General features: G+C 45.4%; 1 protein-coding gene across 14 annotated transcripts in view; it reads left to right on the forward strand.

Annotated features, from left to right (window-relative positions):
- The window catches only part of TNS1 (tensin 1), a 335674-nt gene that overhangs the window by 76733 nt on the left and 231184 nt on the right, over positions 1 to 27757 (forward strand). The window lies entirely within an intron of this gene.

Genomic DNA, 27757 nt, shown 5'->3' on the forward strand with positions numbered 1-27757 from the left:
GTGTGCATCCATGTGTTAATGCTAGTTGATGGATGGATTTCAAAGACTGCCTCTCAGGGATTGGAAAGGGAGACGAGGATCGGGAAAAGGAGAGGAAAACCCTCCTAAAGGATTCCATCTGGATGTGACTTTGCAAGGAAAGCCTTTGATGCTTGCTGGGAAGCAGATGTCCAGCTATCCGGCTCACTGCGCCACTGGAGAACACTGCAGGGAAGCCGGGGATGTCGGGCTTAGAAGCATTTTCTTCCTTTCTCCCCTGTTTAAAATGCCATTAGTTTTCACGTGAGGGGGAAATTGACTTTTCACTGTTTTCCCGGCGCTTGTGAGAACCAGATCGCTCGCCCCTTTCTTTACCGGTTTTGCAGCGAAAGGGAGGGCAAAACGAACTGTGCTCACTGAGAGAGCCTCTATGGTCATTTGGAGGCGATCTATTAATGCAGATAGTGGATGGGTATTTGGAACTGTGGAAACCTGAGCATGACATATTGGAGACCACCCACTAGGCTAGAAAGGTGTTTTGCAGTTGCATCTTGGGACGCATGACGGTCGCACCAATATCTAGAAGTGGATCTGGCTGTTCTAAGCCCCTTCCAGGCGTCATGACGGATCATATTGGAGACGTGCATGTGACCTGCTGTACACGAGTGAGTGTCGAAGCTAGGATAATCTCCGGCCACCTATTTCTTTTCTATGTCCTGTAGGTCAGGTAACCTGCTGCACGTGGCTTGTGTGAGAATAAGCAAGATTTCTGATTTACAGTGGTACCTCGGGTTAAGAACTTAATTTGTTCTGTAGGTCTGTTCTTGAAACTGTTCTTAACCTGAGGTACCACTTTAGGTAATGGGCCTCCCGCTGCCGCTGTGTGATTTCTGTTCTCATCCTGAAGCAAAGTTCTTAACCCGAGGTACTATTTCTGGTTTAGCGGAGTCTGTAACCTGAAGCATCTGTAATCTGAAGTGTCTGTAACCCGAGGTACCACTGTTATGGGAGAGAAGCAGCCATTGGGAAAATACCAGAGGTTAGGTGCTTCCACAGGCAGGAAACCAGAGATGCCAAAAATAATTGTGTTTTTAAAGAGCATTATTTGTGCTTCCTTCCAATACTTCGTCTAGTAATCCTGCTGGCCAGATCCTGATACAGTTGGGCCCAGTGACTTGGAAGGCCACCCTGAGACCCATTTATAACAAGGCAGGATTTGCTCCGTAGCTGTTCAGCCTGGGAGGGGGGTGGGAATGGGCTTTGGGACATAACTAATCGGACAAACATTTGCATGAAAAGAGAACTCTGCTTCTCCAGAGCGGAGCCTGTCTGCCTGGTCCCTACAGTTACAACCCGCTGTTTGTGACATCGCTTTGTTGCCATAGCGATGCTTTGGGTGGTCCCAAAGGCGTGGGGGGGGGGAGGGAGGTGGTGGGTAGTTGGAGGACAGAATGAAGCCAAGAAGAAGTGGGAGTGGGGGGACTCTGCAACTGCCAAAATTGGCCTGGGTTCTGAAGTGGCCTTTCAGGGGGAGAGAGTGGCGATGGATCAGCAGGCTCTCAAATCTGGGTGGAAGAGCCAGTGTTGTTGGGGTCTGTTTCCAACACTACCTCATACTAGTTACTCCACAGTAATAAAGATGTGAGCTATTCTTGCCGATCTTTGCAAAGCGAGGTGGTAAGCCATGGAGAAACAGTGGCAGATTTTTTGTTCAGTTTTAGATGTCTCCCTAAAGAAACAGAAGCAAGCAGAGGGATAGACTCACGAGTGCCGATTCACAAAAGCATTTCCTACAAGCTATGCTTAGCCACACATCCCATTGTCCCACTGCTTTCTCCCTTGAGGAAAACTGCTCCTTAGTATTAAATCAGAGCAAACAGCAATTCAGGTTTTCTCTGGACTGGCATTTGTGCCAATCTAGCACTAAAGAGTGAGTTTTCCCTGAGAAACGAGTTGGGCAAGGGGAAAACTGATTGGAGCCATGCTTTCTAGGCATGTGATGCATGCAAATGTAGATGAGCCATCTCTTTGCTGTATTGACTGGTGTTGTGAGTAGTCAGGAATGTATTTTTTAAATTTCAGAACCCTCCGGTTCCTGAAAACCATTTGAAATATGGGCACTGAGTCAAGATCTCTATGCATGAATTGGCCCATGATCTGTCTTGCGCAGGAGCCTTTCCCCACTGTCCCATCTATTCCCAGTTAGGGTCAAAATGGAGAGTAATCTGAATATATGAACAAGAGGCCTAAACAGTTTCAGCCTTCATGAGACTTACAGGCCCAAAGTCCCCTTGGACTCATGGGGAAAGTTCCTTACTCCTTTGATGGTTTGCTTAGTCTCCCTGCATGTGTACAGAGGAAGCTGAATCCTGTATTCAAAGAATAAGTAAAAAGGTAAATGTAAAGGACCCCTGGATGGTTCAGACCAGTCAAAGATGACTATGGGGTTGTGGTACTCATCTCATATCAGGCCAAGGGAGCCAGCGTTTGTCTGCAGACAGCTTTACGGGTCATTTCACGGAGGACCTTAAGGTCCATAGATAGCAACACCCTAGAGGTCCCGGGCCCTAAGGAAGTTAGATTAGCCTCAACCAGAGCCAGGGCCTTTTCAACACTGGCTCCGGCCTGGTGGAACACTCTGTCTCATGAGACCAGGGCCTTGCGGGATCTGATTTCTTTCCTCAGGGCCTGTAAGACAGAGTTGTTCTGCCTAGCCTTTGGCTTAGAATCAGTTTGACTCCCTCCCCCCCTTCTTTTTTCCTTTCTCTTCCTGTGATGAGGCTGCATTTTAATGTTTTAATTGTTTTAATGTTGTATTTTAATCTTGTTTTTTAAGTTGTATTTCAATCAGCTTCTTTTTATTATTGGCTGTTAGCCGCCCTAAGCCCGGTCTTGGCTGAGGAGGGCAGGGTATAAATAAAATTGATGATGATGAGGATGATGAGGATGTGGCCAGCAGGACTAAACTGCTTCTGGCACAACGGAACACCATGGCAGAAACCAGAGCACACGGAAACACCGTTTACCTTCCCACCACAGTGGTACCTATTTATCTACTTTCACTGGCGTGCTTTCGAACTGCTAAGTTGGCAGGAGATGGGACAGAGCAAGGGGAGCTCACCCCATCATGGGGATTCGAACTGCCAACCTTCTGATCAGCAGGTCCAGCCATAGGGTTCATGAGCTTGTTGGATTCCACCCCCCTGCCCCAGTACCAGAGATGAAAAACAATGCAGGGAAGCATTTAAATGGAAGCAGAGTGTGGCCTCCACAACATAAGAAGTGTGTTTGTGTATGTTTTCATACCGTGCTTCCCTCTGCTTCCTGATTGCTGGCTGCTTAATGAGCTAACGAAGCTCTCCAGTGATGTAAGATCACAACATGTTCATGCGGAGTTTTATCTTTTCCTTTTTTATTTTTTTGCTGTAGGAGGATTTTATTGCAATGATTTAAATGATGGGGGGTGACACGTGTTGTGATTTATCATCCTGGACAAGAACAGGGGAGGAGTAGCTTTGCCAGGTCAGAGAGTTCATTGCGCCTAGCATCCTTTCTCTGATAATGGCCAGTTCCAGATGCTTTTGAGGAAATGTTTTAACAGCATGGGGTACTAACCGGGAACTCCAGTCTCTGTTGATCACTTCCAGCCTGTTGGAAGCTGATGTTTTTGGGAGAAGAACATAGGAGTTCCCAGGAGCTTGCCTGCTTTTCCAAAAGCAACAATAGAGGGAGGTGAAAGACCAGAGCCAGCTTTTTTGGGGTGGGGGTGGGGGGATGCTACCAAGTGATTACATATTAGTTCAAGTCTAGACACTAAGCATTTATAGCACCCCTTTCTGATTAAGAATCATGAATGATAATCAGTGACATTTTAATAGGGTTACTTTGGAAATCTGGAAACTATTTGTAATTCCAAGGTGCCAGTCATATTTGTAGCAGCTGGAATCAGAAATTGTGCCAGCTTTATGCAATGAAAGAAAATAAAAGGATGGAAATTCAATTATGTTTAAAATATCAGATTTTTTAAAATAAAAAAGGATTTGTGCAATTTGAAAAGCTCAATTACATTAATTGTCTTTTGTTTAAAAATGTAATTTGCAACAAAATCTGAATTAGGAAAAGAAACCGATTAGACTTAAAATATTTGATCCTTTTTTTATAGATAGCAAAACAGGGTGGTTACATATTCTTCTGCCTAATTTTGCCTCCATAATTCTCTGTGTCTGTTTTAGATTGTAATCCTTTTAGGAAAGGGGCCCATCATACCTGTTCTTTATACTGTGCCATCTACAAGGAAGGCTCTATGTCAATAAATCTGCAACCCAAAATCAAACACTGCATTAAAGGTGTTGTTTGCACAACACAGCAAGCCCAACTAAAGTGGGAGATTTCTACAGCTATTGACATGTGCCCACAACTCTCCATCCTCCATTCAGGCAAGCAAGAGTTGATGGGAGACATTCTAGGCAGACAAATGAACCAGAGTAAGGTTTGGAGCAGGACAGGTGAGGGGTGTCACCTGGGAAAAGGGGGTGCGGCTTTGGGGAGAGTGTGACCTGGTAAGAGGCATGGGGACCAGAGGGCAATAGTGACTAGTAATGGTCTGCCACTGTGCGTCTGACTTCCAGGCAACAGAAGCACTACTGCTTACTCGGAGAAGTAAGGGCAAGTGAGGTCGTGGGGATGTTGGCACTGTGTGGGAGCAGTACCAGGGCCCCTGCCCCTTCAACCCTTCTTCTAAGTGGCAGCTACTCTGCTGCTGGGAGGTCATTTGTGTGGCAGTGCCCCTCCTTGCTGGCTGCTACAGCCAGACAGAGGAAGTCTTGATGGCTGCATTTGCCGTTTGGACCTCAGGCTCCCCACCCATGTTAAACAGTTGGTATATAACCAAATGTATATAATTTTGCAGTTCAAAAGGCATGTTAGGGCTTTGACCAAAGGTTCTGTCATATGCTCCTATATAAATGCCCTCTTTAAATGAAAACCGTTATATTCTACCAACTAGGTGGCAAGATGTGCAAAACCTTTTTCTTGGTGAAGTAAACTGCAGATTAAACATTCCTGATTTTATTTAAATTTCCTTGGTTTGAACTTTATAAATTTAACAAAACAAACAATTTCGCGCGTTCCATGCATAATTGCAAATTAACCATAGGTTAATTTTAATAGTGACTAGTAAAATTAACCATAGGTTAATTTTCCCTTCATGGAGATACAGTAATTTCCTGATAGGAAACTGAATATTACAAAGCATGGAAAGGGTGTGTATATGTGCTCAAATGGTTTTATTCTCTTGGAACATTGACTGGATGTCAGATATTCAATCCTCTGGGTATCCTTGGATAAAAGGGCATTTGACTATCCATGTCTTTTCTTTGGGGAGGTTATGGCTGTGTAAGAAAAGCTAGTACATGAAACTGCCTTCAGATACAAGCTAGAGGACTGTGCAGTTAGGCAGCTTAGAATCATAGAAGTGTAGAGTTGGAAGGGACCCTGAGGGTCATCTAGTCCAACCCCCTTTCAGTGCGGGACTCTCAACTAAAGCATCCATGACAGATGGCCATCCAATCTCGGCTTAAAAACCTCCAAGGAAGGAGAGTCCACAACCTCCTGAGGGAGTTTGTTCCACTATTAAACAGCTCTTTCTGTCAGAAAGTTTGGTTGCTATCTCCTTGCTCGGAACTTGAATAAATTGAATATGCAGAGCAGGAGAAAACAAGCTTGCTCCATCTTCCATAGGACAACCCTTTAGATATTTGAAGACGGCTATCATATTTCCGCTCAGTCTCCTCTTTTCCAGGTTAAACATACCCAGCTCCCTCAGCCGTTCTTCATAAGGTTTGGTTTCCAGACCCTTGATCGTCTTGGTTACCCGCCTCTGCACACATTCCAGCTTGCCAATATCCTTCTTTAATTGTGGACACAGTATTTCCGGTGTGGTCTCTATAAGGCATAATAGAGTGGTACTATTACTTCCCTTGATCTGGACACTGTCCTGTTGATGCAGCCTAGAATAGCATTAGCTTTTTTGGCTGCTGCATCACACAGTTGACTCATGTTAAGCTTGTGGTCCACCAAGACCCCTAGATCCTTTTCACACATACTGCTAGTAAGCCAGGTGTCCCCCATCCTATATTTGTGCATCTGGTTCTTCCTGCCCAAGTGCAGAACCTTACATTTGTCCCTATTGAAATTCATTCTGTTAGTTTGGGCCCAGTTATCCAATCTGTCAAGTTCATCTTGAATCCCAATTCTGTCTTCTGCGGCATTAGCTACGCTGAGCATTTCATAATATTGGAGCTCTTTTCCATAATTTTAACTTTAATTACCTCTAAAGTGAAGCAATGTAAATGGCTACTGCTTCACATAAACAGAAAATATCTGCAAGTCCTAAGTTAGCAACTCTCAATATCCTTGGGTTGCCTGCTTCCCTGCGCCACCAATTATTATTTCCCATTACTATCAGATGTGTTCATCGTTTCCTCTGGGAGACAGAAATTAGCTTGGATTGATGTGTGTGCAGGTGAATGATTTGAGCAATATCACCTCATGGTATGTGTTCAGTCTTGTCAAAGCTCTTTTGCTGTCCTTCAACCCTGAAACATAGTTATTCAGTTAAAAAATTGGCTATGGCTACAGCCCTGGCTTTATTTGTCTGCTTTCAAAAAAAATGTTAGATGCTTACAGTTCTTCATATGGATTCCTTGTGTGCTAGGCAGGCAGCTAAGGTTGCCTGGCAACCATGGCCTCCTCCCAAACTTGCATGGGAAATGGTAAAGAAAGAACTGGATTAGAGTTCTTCTCCTAGAGTGCTGTGGTAAGTGCAGTGCAACTTGGGAAAAGAACACAAGAACAGCCATGTTTGGTTCGGGCAGTAGGCCATTCAATCCTGTGTCTTTTGACAGTGGTTAGATTTGAGTTTTTCAAGACATTTTAATGAGCAGGGTACTTCATTTCCAAGCTGCAATCAGTGGTGTGATTTTGGTGGGAAATGGGGAAATATTAAAACACTACTAATCAAATTTTGGGAGGATTAGAAAGCAAAAGATTTCTGGAGTGAAATGTTGATGCTCAGGACTTCACTAGACTTTTTGCACTAAGGCAACAAACAAGGGAGCACTTCTCTGATCTGTCCAGTATTGGCCGCAGTTAGAGGCAGGTACTGAACTTTGTGGATCATTATTACTGCTCTGGTTCATGCTGGCTGGGCCTCATTCTGTTATCCCTCAAAATATTAAACAGCTTGACAAAAGTCAAATGGGCCTGGGGATGCAATCCTTCCCCCACTTCAACACACTGGAGCTTACTGCTAAGTAAACATGGGGAAGATTGTGTTACTGTTGGGATTTGTGTTCAAGGTTAAAATAATCATCTGTCCTGACTGTTGATGGTTTACTCTGAAGCACCAGTAAGGTCTTTCCTCCAATATAGTTCCTGGCTCTCAGAGAAGGCAGAACACATGGATTTCAAAGTCCATGCCCTAAGTTCATGCTCTTACTAACAGCACATATGAGGACTCTTTGATTCAGCAAGTAAACTCAGCTGCCACTGAGTGTAAAGCTGATAGGTTTGGGGTATAAATTTTCTTAATAAATGAACAAACTAGTTCTTGTCCCCGTGGTTAGCCCCAGGCAAGATTGATTTCCTATTCATGTAGCTCAGGGAGGACACAGTCCTTGTGCTTTAGTAAACCTCTCTTGCCTTTCAGTGGCACCCGTGGCCTGTAAACTTAATGAGAATAATCACTCTTAATTAGACAGCAATTTAAAAGGCAGCAGTTGAGCTCTTGATTGGGGAGCCCTGCAGTAAAAACATGTTATGTGAGTGTGGCAGATGGAGGGGAGGGTGTGGCTCAAGGGGAGAACTGCATTGGGATAAAGGGAAGGGAGAGTTAAATGAGGGTTCAAGAAGGTTGTTTGTTTATTGCGACGGAATGAAAAGCAAACCGTTGAGCAACTTTATAACAAGACTATGGGGGAAATCAAAGGCATAAGAAAGCGAAACTGTTTCTTTCCCCAGTGTCAGCCACATAGGGCAGCATTAGAGAAGCAGTAGCAGATGGCATAATGGGGCTTACCTGATCGCTTGGTAAGTCAGTCATTGCTGCTTACTGGAAGGGGCAAGGTGGCAGAGGGGGTGAAATGAGCCAGATGCACTATTAGGAGTGCCAGATTGGCTCAGCAGGTACATTTGTACTGTGATGACCTCATTCCATCAGTCTCACCTCCCCCCATAAGCAGCAGCGACTTGCCTGCCGGGAGGTCAGGTACGGTAAGTGCCTCCACCCCACCATGTCATCTGCTACAGTGGAGAAAGCATATTTCATTCTGACCACAACTGGTGACAAGGGTCATGTCTTCTATTTGCAGGTGGGGATGGTGACCTTATGTGGTACCTTCCTCCTTAACAGTTGTATTGGGTGCGGGGAGCACAATTTAAGGTCCCAGCTCTTGGTCTTGTGGTAATGAAGGACTTATTTTCACCCGGTTTGGGTCTTGCTTTTGCAGATGCCTCTCTGCCTAAGATGATAGTGGGTTTCATTCAGAAAAACTGCCTGCAGGTTAAGTTTACTTTATACAAGTGTGATGCTGTGGGTACTTGGTTCAGGCTATGCTTTGTAGCACCACACATCCCAGTGGTAAAACCAGCAACAGTTGGCAAATAATGGGCTACTATATGTGCCTTGGGGACGCGGGTGGCGCTGTGGGTAAAACCTCAGAGCCTAGGACTTGCTGATCGTAAGGTCGGCATTTCGAATCCCCGTGGCGGGGTGAGCTCCCATTGTTCGGTCCCAGCTCCTGCCTACCTAGCAGTTCGAAAGCACCTTTAAGTGCAAGTAGATAAATAGGTACCGCTTTATAGCGGGAAGGTAAACGGTATTTCTGTGTGCGGCACTGGTGCTGGCTCGCCAGCTGCAGCTTTGTCATGCTGGCCATGTGACCCGGAAGTATCTTTGGACAGCGCTGGCTCCCAGCCTCTTAAGCGAGATGAGCGCGCAACCCTAGAGTTGGACACGACTGGCCTGTACAGGCAGGGGTACCTTTACCTTTACCTATATGTGCCTTATGGGTTCTACTACCAAATTGCAATGATACCTCTCTATGATGGGCCTTAGGGGGAAGTCTAGGCCTTTGGAGGATTGCCCTAACACTGCATTGTCTTTATGCTGCATGGACACTAGTATCCTTTTGTCCTCCATGCACTAACAACAGGACTGCCTTTACTTCACAGGTTCACTTATCAGATCACTGGTTCATTTAGGCCCATGTTGTCCACACCGATTGATGGTGGCTCTTCAGGGTTTCAAAGAAGGATCTCTCCCAGTCCTACCTGGAGATGCAAATAATTGGACCTTGGACCTTCTGCATTCAAAGCATGTGCTCTACCACTGAGCTGTGGCCCTTGCTCTGTTAATGTAGGACTTGGCTGGTCAGTTATATATCAGTTTGCTGGATGGATTGGAGTTCGTCTTATTAGCCATGGGTCAGGAAGTAGCTTTGTTGTGCCTCTGTCTGCACTGAGGTCTTGTCCACACTTCCGCTGGTCCCATGCCTAGAAAGCACAGGTCCAAGCAGTTTTCCACTTGTCCCGCGCTTTCCAGGCATGGGTCCAAGTGGTTTTGCCTTTGTCCTGCCTCTTCCCCCTGGAAAACCCACTCTTAAGTGCTAAATTGGAGCAAATGGCCATCTGCAGAAAACACAGGTGCCATTTGCTCTAATTCAGTGCTAAGTTGCTGGTTTTCCAGGGGGAAAGTGGTGGGGTAAACAAAAGTATGGCTGAGCTCTTAGCTAATCCTCCTCTCCAAGAATTTTGTTGTTTTTCACTTACGATATTCTGGCGCTGCTTGTCAGCACTCAAGCCCAGGCCTGTACCCAACCTGAGACTTGGAACAATTTTGGATGGGCCTGTTTAAGGCTGTAGCAGTTATATTCCCCCCCCTCCATTCCTACTTTTGTGATTGAATTTCCCCATGGAAAGCTCTTTGGCTTAGATACCTTTTCCCTAGGGGCTGGAGGTCACGAGGCCAAGGGAATAATTGACAAGGTCAACAGGCTAAAGTGCTGGAGAAGATGCTTTGGATATTGAGTGTGTGGGGTGGGGTGGGGGATGTCAAAGAGCCCCATGGGTTCCTGTCACTTTCTCTGAGGGGCGACTTAGTGACTTTCCAGGCATGTGGCATGAGGACATAGGGATGAGGATAAGTGTTAGATGAGAGGGAAGCTTCCAGTTACAATTGCTTGCCAGGCCATCTGAGGCAGGCGATGCCGTGAGCAACATTCCCCATGGCTCCCGCTGATTGTAAAAATGTGGGTTTCTTCCATCTTTCAGATCAGTCTCTGCCATCCTGGGGCTGATGTGAGCTGTGGACACAAGGTTGGCAGAGGTTGTTTTGAATGATGTTTCGTAGTGTGGCAGTTTCTCCCAGGTGCTTGGGTACCATACACACATGTCCCTCAGACCATCTGAAGGAGGTTTCATTGCTCTTCCCATCCTGCACAAATATTCTTAGGGTATTTTCTGAACCCCTGCCTGCTAACCCTTTGGATGCCACCAATTTAGCTTTGTTGCCCTACTTTCCCTCCAGCTCAGCTAAAGTCTCAGTAACTTCAATGTAAAAACAAACCGGGATTAATACTGTCCTTAACAAGAACCAGATAACGGCGGGTGGTGGGGGTGGAGTGAAGGTGAAAATGTATAGAGAGTTCATTTTTTAAAAATTGCAGTTCAATCAATCCCCCCATATAAATAAACTGCTATAAATCTTTAATATGCCAAATGTATTTCAACAGAGTCTTCCTCGGGGCCATATTTTTGCAATTCTGCAAAAATAAATAAAAACAACAAAAAATCTCAATTTTGTGTTTACTTTGTTTTATTTATTTTCCGTAGGATTGTAATATGTTTTTAATATGCCACTGTGGAAGACTTTGTAGAAACCTGTTTGGCAGATTAAGGATTTATAGCGGTGTGTTTATGTATATATATATTGTATGTGTATGAGAGAACCATTGACCGGTAATCAAAATGTTGTATTTTCTTTATAAATGTTTACCTTAAACCCATTTCCCCCTCCCAGTTACCCAGCAACTTCAACATAATACTGTCTCAAGGATGGATGTGTTCTCTCTCTGTCACCCCAAGTTTCACCTGCTTGATATATTCAGCAAAACGATGCAATTCCTTGAAGTTATTTTCTTCCTCCCCTCCCTCTTCCCACTTCTGATGTCTCGTATCTGCATTTCACCCTCTGTAACCTCACATTGCATTCTCAACCCTGCTCCCTGAACTCGGGAAGAAGAAAAGTGAGGGTCTGGCTAGATGTTACAAGATACAAGCAGTTATTGCTGCTCAGTGTCTATTCCCAGCAATATCTAATTTGCTAATTTGTTTTAAGAGATACAAATTAGATATCTGCTGACATTGAGGGTACACCAAAAAATGAGGAGGAGGAGGTCTGGTTTAAAACTGAGTTGGAAAGCTCTGGTATGGCAGCATCATTGTACACTATTGATGTTTAAAAGTATATACAGAGACATTGAGTGGATGCTACATGAAGTCTTCCATTTTTGGAAAACGACACATAAGGACTGATTTCCTTTTACATTTCCACACTTCCCTCTTCAAGCATGAGGGAAAGGAGAGGGAGAAAATAGTGTTGGTTGTCTGGATGGGTTGTCATATGTTTTTCAGCATGCCAAAGGTCATATGTTTTTCAGCATGGACCATCTAGAGGAGTTGGGAGCTGGGGGCACTGATGCAGTGGTTGTGCTCCTTCCTCCTGGTCCATGTCCAGAAAGTGGTGTTGGAGGAAGAGTGTTTGGACCCCATGGCTCTCACTTGTTGAGTGCCTCAGGGCTCCATCCTCTCCCCCATGCTTTTTAACATCTATATGAATCTGCTGGGAGAGATCATCAGGGGGTTTGGGCTGGACGTCCACCAGTATGCAGATGATACCCAGCACTATCTGTCCTTCTAATCAGAACCAGTGAGGGCAGTGAAAGTCCTGTGTGAGTGTCTGGATGTGGTTGACAGATGGATGGCGGCTAACAGATTGAGGTTGAATCCTGACAAGACAGAAGTACTGTTCTTGGGGGACAGGGGGCGGGTGAGTGTGGGGGACTCCCTAGTCCTAAATGGGGTAACCGTGCCCCTGAAAGACCGAGTTCGCAGCCTGGGAGTCATTTTGGACTCACAGCTCTCCATGGAGGCGTGGGTCAATTCTGTATCCAGGGCAGCTGTTTACCAGCTGCATCTGGTACACAGGCTGAGACCCTACCTGCCTACGGATTGTCTCGCCAGGGCGCATGCCCTGGTTATCTCCCGCTTGGGCTACTGCAGTGTGCTCTATGTGGGGCTACCTTTGAAGGTGACTCAGAAATTACAACTAATCCAGAATGCGGCAGCTAGGCTGGTGACTGGGAGCGGCCGCCGGGACCATATAACGCCAGTCCTGAGAGATCTTCATTGGTTCCCAGGACGTTTCTGAGCATCGATTCAAATTGTTGGTGCTGACCTTTAAAGCCCTAAATGACCTCAGCCCAGTATACCTGAACGAGCGTCTCCACCCCCATTGCTCAGCCCAGACACTGAGGTCCTCCTCTGAGGATCTTCTGCTGGTTTACTCACTGTGAGAAGTGAGGTTACAGAGAACCTTCTCGGTAGTGGCACCCTCCTTGTGGAACGCCCTCCCTTCAGATGTCAAGGAAATAAACAACTATCTGACTTCTAGAAGACATCTGAAGGCAGCCCTATTTAGAGAAGTGTTTAAGGATTGATGCTTTTTATTATGGTTTTAGCTGCCCAGAGTGGGTGGGGAAACCCAGCCAGATGGGCGGGGTATAAACAAGAAAAATAATCATTATCATTATGTGATGTGTCCTACATTGTTTCTTACAATAATAGCATGTGACTGCCAATGGGGTGCATGGCTAGATTTCATGGTGGCCCAGGGACCATCGTTTAGAGGTAAAGTAACAGTTTTTATACTTCCACGTTTATTTATTCATACTATTTATTTTGTGATTTATAGCATTTTATTGCCACCCCTGCACTTTGCCGAGAAGGTTCCCAGAGTGGCTTATGAAGATACAGTAACACAGTCCTTTCTCACAGGCTTACAATCTAAAAGCTACGACAAGCAAGGAGTACAGGGTTGGGGAAAGAGGAGGACAAAAGCAAGCTCAGATACCAGTTCTCCAAGTTTCAGTTCTTACAACAACTGGCTGAGATGGAAACAGTTTTTAGCTAGATTTTAAAATGCCACCGATAGCTGCTCCCCTACCAAGTTTCTTTCTTTCTTTCTTTCTTTCTTTCTTTCTTTCTTTCTTTCTTTCTTTCTTATAATTTTAAAAGCATAGTAGCACATAGGGATGCATTATCATCATCAGCTGCTGCAAATGTATTCAAATTGAACCATTGTGGGGGATCAAATTGACTGTGCATATTTGGTCTGAACCTCTGGTTTGGACTGCAGTCATGTTATCAAACTTATACAGCAGAGCAGCAAAGTCCTCTTCTGTGTTCTTATTGATTGGCTAGACTATATAAATAAGTTGGGATGGGAAGTTTTGAAGAAAAATCTTCTAGTGCTAGCTTGTATGCAAATATTTGAATTGGAATTCTCCTTCCTTTTAATGTTTCTGTGGATAGAAAGAGGGAAGACAGACAGTTCAGAATATGTTCTCCCCTAGGATCTTTTCCTGATTGAATCATACAGGTCACTGGAGAAGGCCTCTTGCCCCTCCTGCCTTCAGCTGCTTCTCTAGTTGATGGCATTCAATTCACCATGTTTGCTCTTTCCCTTTTGGCAGTTTGGGGGAAAAGGTCCTTGCCTGTACTGCACGCAACCTCTGTGATGTACTGTGTTGGTGGCCTTGCAAGAGGGTTCCCCCTCTGATTGCTTGATTGCTGTCTGCAGTTGGGTGAAGAGCCTTGTGACAAAACAGTGCAATGCCAGGGGTGCTAACAGCACTTTGCTCCCACCTATGGGAAGAGCCAAAGCTCAGTGGTTAGAGAATCCGCTTTGCACCCAAAAGGTCCTGGGTTAAATCCCCAGCATCTCACAGTAGGGCTGGGAATGTTCCTTGTCTGAAACCCTGGAGAGCCACTGGCAGTCAGTCTAGACCAGGCATTCCCCAAACTCTGCCCTCCAGCTGTTTAGGGACTACAAGTCCCATCATCCCTGACCACTGGTCCTGGTAGCTAGGGATGATGGGAGTTGTAGTCCCAAAACAGCTGGAGGGCCAAGTTTGGGGATGCCTGGTCTAGACAAAGCTGAGCTGGAAGCACCAGTGGTCTCAGCTGATATAAAGCAACATCATATGTTCCTCTTCCTGTATCCTATTAAACTTCCCTGATTGAGCACATTTGTACCCCATTTCCCCCATTCTGAGGTTACAGATGTGGGGAGTGGTGGTGGAGGGAAACTTGCATGCAAGTGCTCAATCTGGTTTCTCTCGACTCACCCGTCCCCCCCTCCAACTTAGCCTGAAAGGAGCAGTCTCTATCTTTATTTGCTCTGATGTAATGTGATGTCTGGGGCCAACTCTGGAGGAACAGAGGAAACGGTCTGGAAACAAAACAGGCTAATCCCTCCTCCCTCCACCCACCCCCATTGCCTATCATTGCCGTGAGGTGGGGTGATGGTGGAGTGCGGGAATGCAGACTTGCTTTGGGGTCTCAGGGATTGTTTTGCCTTGACTTGGAAGCAAAGGGGTCTGAGGAGGACAAGGGCACACATACACTGGGGTCCCCTCCTCCTCTTTTTGCCTGAGATTCTGATTAGAAAGCAACTCACATTTGACTGTCCTCCCAAGATTTGTGCAGCTGTGTACTGTGTGCGCGTCCTTCTCTGCTCTGTATGGGAACAAAATGCCCTGGGGGAAATGGGCATATCTGGGAGAGGAGAGGGCCTTTTCTAAGGGCTACCTTCCCGATGTTGCTATCCAGGGTGGAATATCTTTTCAGAGGTTTTCAAGACAGTGTTGGTTTTGCACAGGGAATGCAGAGGCATTTCTCCATTCCTGGCACAGGATGCAGATGGCAGTCTTCCCACTTGGTGCATCCATTCCCAGGAATCACATTTTGCACAAGGAATTGCATTCTCAGTAGCAAACCAGTTACTGCTTGCTCCCTGGGAGTTCCACCTATCGTGGAAATTGTGGCTGTCCAGATTGTGGATGTGCGGAGTGTGATGTAATAATTGTGGCAGCAGCATAGGTACCTCTTCTGCCTTCCATACCATTTAAAACTGTTATAAACGAATGACCTTGTATTCCTTTCTTCTGTCCCTTCCCCCCTTTATATTAATTCCACTCCGGCTCTTCAGCACTGAGGTGCATTTCCTTCCCCCAGTGAAATTCCTTTCCAAGTATTATCCAGCTATCCACACAACTTCCAGACTGGGATATAGTCTCACTAGTATTGGATGATGTGCTGTTTTAATGCCCACAATAAGAAGCAATTAGAGGGGACAGGGGTGTTGTTTGGGAAGGGCCTTAATCTTACATTGCATTGTAGCATGTGTGTGTGTGTTCACAATCAGGATTTCATTTGGGTTCATATTTTTTTCCTGTGACTTCTCATTCTGATAACTCCCTCTGGCTTTGAACTCTCTGTGTAGCTATAAAACAGGGTTAAATCACCAAGCGGTGATTGAATCCGTAAATGTGGTTGCCAGGAACTTCGTCTGCAGCTGGACGCAGTGTGGATGTGTAGCCAATATATACTCTCCCCCTCTCCCCCTCAACCCCCCAGCCCAGCTTTGGTTTCTCAAATATTTGTGTTGGAATCTTTCCTGCAGTTTAGGTTTCCAGTGAAGAGTCAGCCCTAAATCTCAGTTCTAGTCCTTTCCTTGTGTCTAAAGCCTTTGGCCTGTGTGCTCCAGCTAAACCTATTCTCAGTGTCCCCTTTGAATGGCCCCTGGTTCCTAAAAGGAAGCTGTGGGATTCTGAGGGGAGAGCTTGGATACTGCAAACAGCATGGTGGATCTCCACCCTTTTCTTGTCAGGGGAAAATAGCATGTCTCTGGGTAATCTCAGGATAACTGCTAGGTTCCCAGTCTTGTTGGGCCTCTAAGCTGTCTGATTGCAATCCTGTTGTTTATACTAAAGCAGTGCAAAGTCCATGGTTTTGGGCAGATCTTGGGAGTGGCTGACCTGGAATAAAATAACACAGCATCGGCAAGCTGGAGAGAGGCCCTGTGGGCACTTCTCTGCCCCACTGAGGGAAGAAGAAAAGGGGATTGGTCTTGTCCTTCTTGGGAAGGGTTCAGAGATGTCTTCTGGTAAGTGGTCCAACCCTTATCTGAATCTTTTTCTGTGTGTGTCTTTGCGAGGAGGATTCCACCACACTAGGTATCCTATCTGCAGCACTAAACTCTCCAGTTATAGGATGAGCCTTTATCCTAGGTTCACAGTACCCATGAAGATTTTCATTTAGCTAACAGTGCTTTATCCAGTAGTGGAGGAACTGGAACATGGTCCTTTAACCCATTTTGTTGGCAGAGAAACTGCAGCATTAAAGGCAAATACAATGATGGGGCTTAATGACATCCACTTTTGCACATTTGTTTGTCATGTAGCACATCTAGAGTGCAACCAGCTCCTTTTCCCACTCTAAGCTTCTCTTAAAGCTCTCATCCTTTTTAAGGCTCATGCTATACCTCAGTAGTTTAACTAATTTTGTCTGAACATTACCCTGGCCATCTTCCATTACAGTATATCATTATATAGAATGAATTCACTTAAGTCACAATCCTTCTTGGGAATTAGGGCACTCAGGTAAAGTGCTGGATCAGGTCATTACTGCACAGCTTTATCTTTCTTGCATGACATTGAATTAGATTACATTTTGGTCCCTTTCAAAGTCAAGGTGGAAGAATCGCCCAGGTTTCTCAGGTAGACAGCATCCATTTTAGAATATCTACCCTCTCCCATCATCTGACTGAGAGCAGCTTCCATAGTCCTTATGGATGTGGGGACTGAGACTGTTTGGGAGTTGAGGGATCCCTTCATCGCACCCAGCATTTGTCATTATGTGGCCAAAAGGCAAAGTTCCAGATGTACCTCTTACTCCCATCCCACCCAGAAGGCTGTGTGCGTGTGAAATTTAGTGTTGGGAGAGAGTACAGAGCATCTTTTTCCTCTGTCTTTTTCTTTCTCATGCCTTCTTTCTTAGCAGTGCTGTGTCTGTGTGAGTCTGTGTGGGGTGTGTGTCTGTGTGGGGTTTTCAGCCATTTCTGTTCTGAGGGAGAATGTTGTCAGGCGAGTGGTCCACTAAGGCCTTGTTTCCATTTGCTGAGGATTCTTTTCTTGACTTAGGGAGGCTCACGATGACAGCGCTTGAAAACCTCTGCTTAGCTCGCTTGACGACTCAATACAGGCCTTTCTCTCTTTATATGTCTATATTTATTTATACATTTTTGCACACGCGCACAATTTCACTTCACATTTTTGTGACTGTATCTGTAATTCTGAGACACATTAAGAAACGACAGTAGATGAGGGTTTTCTTGAGGGGGGTTATTTTATTTTATTTTCTAAAAGTGGGGTTGGGGCGGGGGGGGGGGAATGCAGATGATGAAGTGTTCGTGACACCCTAAATAATGTTTGCATCCCCGAGCAAAACATCCCCTTGTCTGAAGCAGCTGCGCTGTTTCCTCTCAAGAGCCATGCAGTGGCCTCATTGAGTGCCTGAGTGCCGCTCAACAAAGATGCTAATCTAATTAGGTCTTGAGTCACCATGGAAGAGGGGAGATTTAGTTTTACACTGACAACTTCATATTTGGGAAAAAGTCCAAGTTTAATCTCCCCTCCCCTATGTATCTCTGAATCCTTCATTCGCCACCGGCTGCCCCTTTGCAACCCCATGAGGCTCATGTGACCTGGCTCATGAGTTGCTGCCTCCCCCCTTCGCCTAGCAGGGGGAGGGGAGGGAATTGGGGAAAGAGAGGGGGCTTTTTTCTGCCACAGCCCCTTTGGAGCCAACATGAACCGAGGAGGTTGAGGGTCAAGGTCTGGGAACTTCCTTGCCAGCCCAGCTTGTGCAAACAGCTGGGTATCGTTAAGGCATGAGGTGTGGAGCGATGAGGCGGGCAGGGGAGGGGGAGCAGACTGGCCTGATTGTCTTTAACTCAGCAACGGTGCCCTAATTTCTCCATGGGGACCATCAAATATAAAAGGCCCCAAAGCCATTTAGAGGGCTGGGGGGTGGGAAGCCTGTAGGCCGGACTCTCATGGGACCTGTATCATAAAACATCCAGGTTTGTGGCATAAGAAAACAACACACAAACAGTGCCTCCTCCATCCTTTATGTATGGGGTCAGACTCCAGTCAGTTTGACTGTCTGCTGACTGATAATGCAGAAACATAATCTTATTCTAAATGTTTGGTGGAAAGGAAGGAAGGAAGGGAGCCCAGGTCTCCTCTTACCTTCCTTGTTTTCTTTTGTCATTCCCAGCAGTGCTTCCAGATCTAATCTTTTATCGTTATCATTATTATTAAAAATATTAACCTTTCCTCACAGGGGAGCAGCAATTAAGTCTCCTCCCCACAACTTCTTTATGGAGTTGCAATGACTTTGGATGAGGAACTGTCATAGGGTATATTGAGAGGTTTTGGATTCTTGAAGTATAGGAATGCCAGAGAGTTCTGTTTGGTCCACATTTTAAAGCAAATTGGTCTAATCTCCACCATCTCAGGGCTAAGTTATAGTATCTGCACTTGGTCTTTGGATTTTGCGGTGCAGTTCTCAGCTAAAAAACCCCACAAAGCACAAGAAAATGCATATACAAATGTGTGCCTTGAAGAAAAATGCATACAAAAATGCGTATTTTAGCGGGAAATAGGTGCAATTTAGCTTTTTTTTTGCTGTGCTTTTCAAAAGAGATGGAAAACAGGAGTGAGCTATGAATGAAAGCATGCAAAACTGACACAGGCTGGTGATAGGCTGACCTGCCCATCTCTCAGTGGAGAGACGTTGCTTATGGCCAATTGTGATTAGTTCTGAACAGAGGAAAGAAAGGCTGCACTATTTCTGCCTGCTGACCGGCTGCTCTCTGGCCAAATTTAGCAAATGGAATTGCTTCATTGTCCCGCTGCTGATGGCTAGACTAGGCAATCTGGAAGGGCTGCCTCTGGGAATCACCACTACTATTCCTACCCTCCCACAAGCTCTGGAGAAGCAGCCCTTCTAAAATAAGGCATCCTTGAAAACAAGATGCCTATCACTTTTAGTTCTGGGCCAAGCTACATATGACAGCAGCCATGAGATGGCTGCTGAAAGTCATGTTCTCCCCTATTTACTCATAATGTGTGACTTCACATAAGCCTTTGATGCAACATTGTTATGTTGTGCATGGTCCTCCACAGTAGCTGCTTCTAGTGGGATGTTATAAAACATGACATGATGGTCCCTGCTTCTGAGAAGCTCAGTGCAGCTGACACTTTGCATGTGGCCTGGAGTTAGGTGCTTATTTTGGTTTTGTTCTGATCAATGAGCCTGGTGTTATTGCAAGGAATCAGAGAAGGATACAGTAGTTCAAGCTAAGTCTTTTATCGGGAAAGTCCTAGTGGTTCCAGCCAAATGCCCTCACCCCAGTAGTTGCTGCATGGAAAATTTCCTGTCAATATCAGATGTGCACACTGAGCTTCCAGTTAATGCAAGGGCATAATCTGAATTAAGTCCCCAGAACCTTCCCTATATCTAATGCAAGTAGACACCCTGTTCAGTTACTATGTAACTCAAGGAAAGCAATATTAAGGCAGACTCCAGAAAACATCTTCCACGGGTAACTGAATTAAGTAAAAGTTCAATCTCATATGAAATGTCTCCATCTTTCCTTATGAGGGACAGCTCAGTCACGTGGTTGTACTTTCTGATTGCCCAGAGACCTCCCAGCCACTCTCTGGCAGAAAAAAATGTACTGTGATTCCTGCTTATGGCTCATTACCTGGGCCCTTTCTCATTCAATGTTCCTTCCACCCAGTGCTTAATGAGATCACTCTATATATTAGAGCTTGTGCCCATTAGGAATCCCAATGGGTTTGGTGGAGAGGAAGGCAGGAGGACCAACAGTAGGTGGAGCTAGAGCTAAGGACAAACAGAGATGACTAATTCTAGTTTAGTCTCCATCCTCTGTTGAGTTCTACAAGAGACTGAGGAGGAGGAAGCTGATTGTGCCACTTCCTGGACTAGTCATATGTAAGAAGGTAGGCAAGTGGGAGCTTGCTTGGACAGACTGAGATTAGTGGGGCAGTACTTGATTTGTCCTGATAGACCAGCCTTCATGGTCCCACTGGTACCTACCTGGTCCTTTTGCCCATGCTCTCTACCCTTCCCCTGCTTGCTGTCTAACATACCAGGCGTCTTGCAATGCTTCAGTAGGGTGAGGTGAGGGGGCAGATGAAAAGGCCTGGAGCATTTCAGCAAAAGTTGTGGCTGCTTCCTCTGCTGCTTCCTTGTTGGTTTTAAACCTATGACTCCAGTCTCCCAAGTTTTAGCCTTCTAACCCTATGCAAGTCCCATGCTGTAGCTCTTTGTTCAGTGCTGGGTTTTTCGTAAAAAAACAACAACACATTAAACACTAAAATAGCATCAGCAGAAGTGGTAATAGTAATACAGAGTAGTGGCAGCATCTGGTGGAAGCAGCAGTGTTGTGAGAGAGAGAGAGAGGGAGGGAGGGAGAGAGAGAGACACTTCTGAAAGGGGGAATGTATCTGCAGTCTGGTATCCAGACATAGAGTTTATCAGGCTGACAATACTTCATTCTTCATGTGCAAATTAAATAAACAGCCATCCCTCCCCCACTCAACTCTCCCTTGAGGCTGAGAGGGAGAGTTGGTTGGGGAAGGAAGGAACAGAGGTCATCTGAGTGGAGGGAACTCATGATCAAGTAACTTTCTTTTAGGAGGGAGGTTTGGACTAAGATTTAGCACTGATAGTGGAAAGTGTTGGGTGCACAACCTCCACCACCCCTTGAGGTTTTATTAAAGCTTGAACGATGCAGAGAAAATTGGTGTGTAGTTTGACTTTATCACTTAGCATAATCAAAGCACTAGATGAAATGAACATATTTAATGCAATTTAAGCCTCCTCCCTTTGTGTTCACATACTCAGGATGATCAAAAAGCAGTTTAAAAGGATGTATTTCTTCTGCGCTTCCAAAGAAGTGCCTCCAGAGTGAAGTGGTGATTCACTTCAAAATTATCGATTGTGGGAGAAGTCCAAGTTAAGAACTCTGAAATCACCGACATAAATTACCATGGCACAGGGAGGATGCTACCATAAATATGCAATTTTGTAGGAGCCTACAAAAATTTGTAACTTGGCCTGTATGGCGAATGAGCTTGTGTGTGTGTGACAGTCAAAGCAGTCCGGCATCAGAAGAACTTTTGATGTGCAGAGTTCTCTGGGTTGGTACACTGGGGAAAGGATTGCTTGAGGGGGTACTTGAAAGAGGAAGAGTGTTAGTGGTTCCCTTCTGTTCTGGTAGTCCAGGGAGCTAAGCAAGTGTGGGATGATGAGAATTAGTGCAGTTCAATGAATGAAGCTGGACTTTGGTCTAGAACAGGGGTCAGCAAACTTTTTCAGCAGGGTGCTGGTCCACTGTCCCTCAGCCCCTGTCAGGGGCCAGACTATATTTTTTTTGGGGGGGGAATGAACAAATTCCTATGTCCCACAAATAACCCAGAGATGCATTTTAAATAAAAGCACACATTCTACTCATGTAAAAACACACTGATTCCCAGGCTGTCTGCGGGCCAGATTTAGCAGGTTATTGGGCCAGATCCAGCCCCCGGGCCTTAGTTTGCCTACCCATGGTCTAGAAACTCACCACTGCCATGGATTCATTATGTTGCCTTTGGACAGGGCAGTATCTTTCTCTACATCCCAGCTTTGCCACTCCAATTGTGGCATTGTGAGATTAGACACAGCCAAGACTCCAAAATGTTTTGCAGACTAGAAGTATTTCCCGAAGAATAAATATTGATGGGGTTTAAAAACTTAACTAGAGCACCCTTCCCCAACCTTTCATTTGGGGCTGCAGCCCAAACTAGCGTGGGTGATGTTAGGGATGATGGGATTTGCATTCCAAAGCATCTAGAAGGCAGCAGGTTGGGGAAGGATGAGCTATAACTTCTCTGCGCAGGGTGATGCATTCCATCACTGAGGTTCTTGCTCTCTGTGGAATTGAATCAACCAGCATTCGTCCTTCCAACTTTCCAAAGGGCCCAGGGAATGTTCACCCAAGAATGGTCCAAGTCTGTCAAAGGAGGAAATGAGTACGTAGCGTTGGATTGCTGGACGTTAAAAGGGTTTGCTGCCAAGCAGAGGGCAGCTCAGCCTTCTGAAGCTGGAGGAAGGTAGGAGAGGACACTGGAAGGAGACAGCTGGTGCCCTAATAGTTTTACCTCAGGTGTTCCCAATTCCCTTGAGGGTGGGAGACGGAGGGAACTGGGGATTGATTTCCTTTCCATCCCATCACAGAAGGATGCTGCCTCAGCATGACGGCCCCTCTTCCTTCCATAACCTTGGAGCCTGAGAAGGAGGCAGGCTCTCCATCTCTATATCAGGGAGAAAATTAAAATGGCTACCCATGGCCTCTTGTGGGGAGGAGACAAGAAGTAAATGACTTGTGAGTGGTGGGATTTGGTGTGGGTGTGGTGAGACCAACATATCCCTTCATCTTGAAATTATTCAGAGCCAGGACTGTGGTTCAGCTACCTCCTTACTGCCTACACTGACAGGCAGCAGCATGGGCGTAGCCAGGGTTTTTGTTAGGTGGGGCAGAACTGACATGATTGCTCAGTTAAGTATTTCTATTGTTTTACAATGATCTGGGGGGGGGGTTTCCTGTCACAGCCCTGTCCAAAGATGCTGCAGATTGAATCTTGGCTCTTTCTGTGTGCAAAGCAGGATGCTCTGCCACTGAGCTATAGCCATTTGCAACACTTGGCTCCTAAAGGATCATGGTACAGATGCTGTGAAATTATATTTTGGTGTGCCTGTGAAACTCCACATTAGGCAACACTACCAGGGAGGTTCTGCCTGGCTGAGACTGTGAGTCAGATCTTTCAGCATCCGAGATGCATGTATTGAAGTCTTTTCTGACAAGACACAAAAAGTAAATTTTAATAACAATTCCTTTAGCATACACTTACCCAGATATACCCTTGGCTACATTTGTTTTCCATTTGTGGTAGCTCGTCCACAGCATCATTTGGAAACCTGTGGTTAGGAGGAAAGAAGGGACTTTGTGTTCTGTTGTGGAGCCAACATGGTCTTTACACTAAGGCCCACCCAGCTCTACAATTAGTTTGCTTTTGTCTCTCAAGTATGAAAACAAAGTCTCATGCTTTGGCTGAATCGAGAGTAGCTGAGAGGAGCCTCAGTCCACCAATCCTTGCAGGCAACTAGTCACACATAACAGGTGTCCCCTAGATGCAGATGGGCTCTACTATTCAAATTAAAAGTTGTGCCTAACCAGTTCAGTAGGACAACTGGGATATGTATGCAGTAGTTTTGCAGATGGGATTGTGCATCTAGATGTGTCTGCATTGCACACAGAAGGCTGCACTGGAGTAAGGGATGATATCCAAATAGGAACAGAGCTGATGGGATGTCTGTGTGCCCTTTTCCTCTTAATACACATAGTGGGATTTCCCATCTTTATCATGTGCCATTGTAACTAGTGTTGAAATTTTGCGCAGATGAATTTTTCATATTTTTTCAAAAATTCAGAACATTTCAAAACTTACTGTGGTACCTCAGGTTAAGACCTTAATTCGTTCTGGAGGTCTGTTCTTAACCTGAAACTGTTCTTAACCTGAAGCACCACTTTAGCTAATGGGGCCTCCTGCTGCTGCCGCGCCACCGGAGCACAATTTCTGTTCTCATCCTGAAGCAAAGTTCTTAACCCGAGGTAATATTTCTGGGTTAGCGGAGTCTGTAACCTGAAGCGTATGTAACCTGAAGCGTATGTAACCCGAGGTACCACTGTATATGCATGTTGAATATCTACTCTTTCATTTTTTTTCTTCTTAAAAATGTGACTCACACATACTCCCCCCCAACCCCCCCAAATGAAATACAGTGGTACCTCGGGTTACATACGCTTCAGGTTACATACGCTTCAGGTTACAGACTCTGCAAACCCAGAAATAGTACCTCGGGTTAAGAACTTTGCTTCAGGATGAGAACAGAAATTGTGCTCCGGCGGCGCGGCAGCAGCAGGAGGCCCCATTAGCTAAAGTGGTGCTTCAGGTTAAGAACAGTTTCAGGTTAAGAACGGTCCTCTGGAATGAATTAAGTAAAATTAACCCGAGGTAACACTGTACTTGTACAGTTTGTACCCAATCCTTCATTCAAGTAGCATCATGGTGGGAAAAGCTAGGAAAATATAAATGTGAATGTTGGCAAATTAATTTGAGCTTGGAGAAATTAACAGGAGAATGTCCCCCTCTTCTTCCCCTTCCCCCTGCATTGCTTTACTTCTAACTATATCCAGACATCTCACTAAAATGGCTCGCTGTCTGACAGATGCTTTTACCCAGAGCCCACTTGCTAGTAGGTAGAATGTTGCTGCAACCTAAGTGTCTGCGAGAAAAGCTAGCAAGTTCTTCCTTCAGTGGCTGTCCTTAGGATGTTTGAGGCAACATCTGACCCAGAACTTGCTTTGCTGGTGGATTAGCAACGGAGACTGGCACCCAGTGGTGCAGTGAAGAAATGAACCTTTAAAATAATAATCCTTAGTCTGAGGCCCCATCTGCACTATACATTTAAAGCACTGTAATGCTACTTTAACAGTCACTGCTTTCCCCAAAGAATCTTGGGAACTGTAGTTTGTTGAGGGTACTGAGAGTTGTAGGAAACCCCTGTTCCCTTAACAGAGGTACAGATACCTGAATGGTTTACCAATCAATCCCTGTTCCCAGGGAACTTTTGGGATTGTATCCCGGTGAAGGAAATAGGTGTCTCTTAACAACTCTTCATGGGACATGGGTGGCGCTGTGGGTTAAACCACAAAACCTAGGACTTGCCAATCAGAAGGTTGGCAGTTCGAATCCCCGTGATGGAGTGAGTGCCCGTTGCTCGGTCCCTGCTCCTGCCAACCTAGCAGTTCGAAAGCATGCCAAAGTGCAAGTAGATAAATAGGTACTGCTCCGGTGGGAAGGTAAACAGCATTTCCGTGCGCTGCTCTGGTTCGCCAGAAGCGGCTTAGTCATGCTGGCCACATGATCCGGAAGCTGTACGCCGGCTCCCTCGGCCAGTAAAGCGAGATGAGTGCCACAACCTCAGAGTCGGTCACGACTGGACCTAATGGTCCGGGGTCCCTTTAACAACTCTCCATATCCTTAACAAACTACACTATAGTTTGTTATACCATGCTAAAGTGGTATAATAGTGCTTTAAACATGTGGTGCAGATGTGGTCCAAGAACCAAACGTTGCCTCCAGGGGATCAGTATTTTACAGTGGAAATTCAAGCACATGTGAGAAATTTAGGTTTGTGCAATAGTGCAGCAAACACACATTTTTTTAAAAAATGGACATTTTGCAGTTTGGAAAGCGATGGGCAAATGCACTGGAAAGTGTGGGTTGAATAAACAACAAATGGGGAGATGTGTAAACTTCATGCAAGCAAAAACAGAATGAATGCTCGAGAAAGACAGGACAAAGTGGAAACAAATCAGGATGAATGCTCAATGAACAGCTTGTCTGGAGGAGCCCAAAGTTGATGCAGGAGGGAGATCCGTGTTCATTGTTATGTACCTTTCTTATTCACATCCGGGGGCGGATCTGGTTTTTCACAATAAAATGTGACACGTAATGGGTGAAGGGAACTGAACCTTCCCCTACTATACCTCTCCACACTTTGTGGCTTTGAGTGCTTCTCTCCCCAATGTGCCCCTTTTCAAGTGCTGAAGCTGGACTGGGAGAAAAGTGCCTGAGAGCAGCAGTGTGTGTGTGTAGGAGGGAGCAATCGGCTCCCCACACTTGTGTGCCCCTTTTGATGTTAGCATTAGTCTCACCTGTATTTTATTTGTGAAGGGGGAGGCATGTGGAGAATCAGCCACCCCACCCCACCCAAGCTTCTCTCCAATCACAGGGAAGCAATTTTGCTGCACTTTAAGGATATGCATTATATATCAGCTGGTGCTTGCTGAAGTTGGATCCTAGAAATCCTTAAAAACGATCTCATTTATTTGTTTTTGAATGATATTTATGAGTAGCCTTTCAGCTGAAGTACCCAGAGCAGCGTACATTGAACCATAAGAAGACATGATAATTAAAAGCCTTCAATAAAACCAAAGAGCAGCAAAACATTACATGGCATAATGTTTCAAAACCAGCTGGCACCTTGGAGCTGTTCCATATGTCGCATTTTGCACTCCCAGATATAAAACACAAATTCATAGTGTCATTTGTTTTTGTTTTTTAAATTGAGCTCAAGAGGGCAAAATGCATACTACCGTATTGGCCCGAATATAAGCCGCTCCCTTAAACTTGGAGGGGGGGAGAATTCCAAAAGGCACTCGCCCAATGAAGTGCAATCACACAATGGGGAACACACGCGTGCACACGCACACACACGCACGGCTTGCCCAGGGAGGGTTGGAGGTGGGAATCAAAAAGGGATTAACAAGCACCCGTCCCATTTGAGGTAGAAAAATAATTTGGAGTAGAAATGATATACAGTTGAAAAAGAAAACTAAGGAACCCGGGTGGGGGGGGGGGAGGGAAGTCACGGGATTTGGAGAATCCCATTTTATAGATTTGATATTGCTTTATGTATAATTTTCTTTGTTTATGGATGTTATTGCATTTGTTACTGTCTTTTTTATTTTTCTTTTGTTACTTTTGTTGAAAACTTAATAAAAAATACCATTAAACCAAAAAACCCCCAAGCACCTGTCCCAAACAAGCTGAAGCCCACGTGGTCGTCCGCTGCCAAATGCAGTAACTGGAAGATGCCTGCTGCCCAGCTGTAAAAGAACCACCTCACAGCTGATAGGCTTCTGCAGCACATCCGGAGCCTGTGTGGTCCCGAGTGCTGCAGCCAAGCTCTGCCAATTCCAACACCGCCGCTATCGCAGACCAGCTGAATGGCTCCCTGCAACAGTGCACCACCTCACAGCCGATCAAAAAGCCAGTTTTTGTAAGGCTGCGAATATAAGCCGCACTTTAACTTTTCCGGGTCGGAATTTGGAAAAAAAAAAAGTGTGGCTTATATTCGGGCCAATACAGTAGCTAGGGGATGAAAATGCTTATTGGGCCTCACACATAGGGTAAAAACTACCATTACATACTTGGGGTCCTTTGCTTCCTTCATGTGTTTCTTTGTGCAAAATGAGACGTGTGGCGTGCTGTTGGATCTCCCATGTCATTCAGTTTCTTTAAATTCTGTGGATTTCCTGGCTGGCAAAAGGAGTTTGTCCCTGGACGTGTGGAGAATTCCCTTCATTATCAAGGAGCTGCCACATTGTCTTCATCACTCCCTTTCTGGGCTTAGGTAGCATAGTAATAACAATAACAATAACAATAAATTTATTATTCCTACCCTGCCCATTTCGCTGGGTTTCCCAAGCCACTCTGGGCGGCTTCCAACAGAAGGTTAAAAATACATTAAAACATCAGTCATTAAAAAACTTCCCTAAACAGGGCTGCCTTCAGATGTCTTCTAAATGTCGTATAGTTGTTTATTTCTTTGACATCTGATGGGAGGGCATTCCACAGGGTGGGCGCCACTACGAAGAAGGCCCTCTGCCTGGTTCCCT

Source organism: Podarcis erhardii, assembly GCF_964252035.2.
Source record: "Podarcis erhardii genome assembly, chromosome: 1".
In the NCBI taxonomy this organism is placed as follows: Eukaryota; Metazoa; Chordata; class Lepidosauria; order Squamata; family Lacertidae; genus Podarcis; species Podarcis erhardii.